Below are 2,772 nucleotides of genomic sequence, written 5' to 3'. Positions count from 1 at the left end.
TTCCCTTTGAGAAAAGGGGATTCAGTGACTTTCTCTTTCCAGCTCTTGTTGATTATGGAGTGCTGGTACTGACAACAGACACAATCCAGCCCTCCAAACTCTGCAGGGCAGGCACAGAAATGTAATTCTTCCTTGGCAGGTGAAAGGATTTTCATTCTGAGTGTAATTTGGCATTGCTGTTTCCAAGAAGTAATAGTGGACAGACCAGAAACTGCAACTGCAGCCAGATCTGCTGGCTACAGTAAGGGAGTCAGTTATTTTTTCCTGCCTCATGCCCCACGTGGTGTGTACAGGACTAATGTGCACATTCCCACTCCTCTTGTTACCAGCTCCCTCAGCACCAGCAGATCACTGTACCTACCAGTATAACCTGCCTCAAGACTTGAGTGATGGAGTAAAAACTAACTGAAACAACTGAATATACCACTAATTAAAGGCAGAGATAACAGACTAGAGAAAAATACACTTTCACTGTCCTGTGGAGGCTCTCACTTCAGCTGAGCAGCTGCACCATGGGGGCTGGGCTATCCTCCAGCTGGAAAATCAAAGGGTTAAAGATGGAACTTACCTGTAGAGAGCACTCCCTCACTAGTGCAAGACTGGAGTCAGATTCCAGAATAACTCCAGATAAAAGAAAACCATCTTCACACCTTTCCAATCTTCACAGGCACAAAGATGCCTCTGACAGGAATTAACATCAGATGTGCACTGAGCAACCTCCATTGCCATTGCACAGGGAGAGTCCCTTGCCTTGTCCTGCCAAGCCTGGAATGGCCCCGTGATCTTTCACATCTGGTAAGAGACAAGCAGTGAACAATGCAGCTGCACTAGGAATGTTCCTTTGGTGGCCTTTATTCTTCCCTGAAAAACTTCACTGTTTTAAGCACAGGTACACTACTCCACTGAACTACCATTTTCTTCCCAAGGAATTCTTTGTAGTGGACTTCCAAAAAAGGACCCCATTTTCTCATCAGAAGCAGTGAACATGGCAGCTTGCTACTGTCACCCTGTCACTGCATCTACAAGTCAGTAAGACACTGAGGTAATTAGTTAATTTCTTTCTCCCAAGGCTTTTGCTGTGTCCTGTGAGTCCGGGAACAGGTCATATTTTGGTCAGTTGATTAATTTAAAAGGTTAACATCCCAGATTTGAACTTTGGCCATGTGAGTGAGGACAGATGGCACCCTGCAACATTTGCTACATGCCCAGACTTTGTACTCCTATGCAAAGGTGGGGGTTCCTTGCCTCTGATGAACCAAGTGGGAGGAATATAATTGCTGCCTGGAGGCAGTCTCACAACCATGGCACTTGGGAGTGCCAGGTGGATGGTGACACACAAAGACAGTGTCCTACCCCAGGTATATTTCCCTGTAGGTTTCCTGTCCCCGTGCCAACCCAAGCCAAGCAGCTGGCTGTGGATGCAGCTCCAGCTTCCGGCAGCACTGCCACTGACAACTGGCCTGGGAAAAAACACTCACCATTGTCAGAGGGTGGGACAACCAGTGCTGCCAGATACTTCTGGAGATGCTTCCCTATCCAGCAGCTTCCTACTGCATCTGCAGTTTTTTCTGACTTCCCTATGACAAGCTTGTGCCTATCAGGTCACCTCACATTAGAAACCAATTGCAATGGAAACACATTTACAAGCTCTATCAATCGCATATTTCCCAAGCCTAAAACCAGCACAGTTCGTATGATTTCAGTTCCTTCTTCAGCCTTTTCCATTTTCCTGCCCAGCAGTTCCCACACAGTCTTGGAACATGGGCCTGAGTCACCATTTCCTTGAGTACATTAAGACAGGACCTACGCAGCTGCTTTGCAGTGGCACAAGCCCTCTAAATAAAGTAGATGACAACAGTTAATCCAGCCCCAGCCTTTGTATGTTAAAGCACTCCTGAGGGCAAACAGCCCTTGAAAGGCAGGGACAGGATAAGCAAACTCAGCAATGTTAAAAGGATTCAGAGAAGACCAAACCAAGAGGGAAAACCTCTGGTTTTTAGATGCTACAGTATCATCACAGTTTCAAGGTGGAGCGTCCAGAACAGAGGAGACCACGCAGGCAAATCCACCAAAGTGATTCCAGCTTTAGTAAACATTTAGTTTAAATATAGCATCTCCAAGGTGTGAATTTACCTGTGCTTCATGTACTTCTCCAGGTCAGAAAATTAATGAGACCAAATTCATATTTGTGGCTGATGACAATAAATGCATGCAACTTGGCAAGGGAAGGAGGTGTTAGGAAAGGGGAGAGGAGAGGGAACAGACGAGATTCCCTCAAAGGGGTGTGAAAGCAGCCAATGGCTTGGTCAAGTCTACCTGAGGAAAAGGTACATTTGATCCCAAGAGTGGGGCCAGCACAAACTTTGAAGGCTACTGAAGAGCCAACCCAGGGTCTCTGTTCCAGGAGGAGCTGAAGGGGGAAGGTGGAGCTCTGCACACATGCCCACAGGCTCGAGAGGCTCCCTGGGGCTCTGCCATGTGTGGCAGGGAGAGTCTTACAGTGGCCTGCAAGTCACAGGGAATGGCACATGCTGGACTTAGCATCTGTTACAGAACTGCAGCTGGTTGTATGTAGCACATGTTATTCCATATGTGTCAGTCTGCTCCTCAAGAGACAGGCTGTAATATGGATTTAATTACCTACAGATGTTTCACAGCTAGAGGAATAGCAAGAGATAGAACCCCCAAAAAAGCCTATGACTGCTGCAGGCCAGCCCTGCAGCTGGAGCTGCCATGTGTGGGAGCCTGCGGAGGCCGGGCCGGCCGCGGTCC

This window comes from Geospiza fortis, unplaced genomic scaffold (assembly GCF_000277835.1).
Source record: "Geospiza fortis unplaced genomic scaffold, GeoFor_1.0 scaffold66, whole genome shotgun sequence".
NCBI classification, from domain to species: domain Eukaryota; kingdom Metazoa; phylum Chordata; class Aves; order Passeriformes; family Thraupidae; genus Geospiza; species Geospiza fortis.
The sequence above is the reverse complement of the archived record's forward strand: the minus strand, read 5'-3'. Positions refer to the sequence as shown.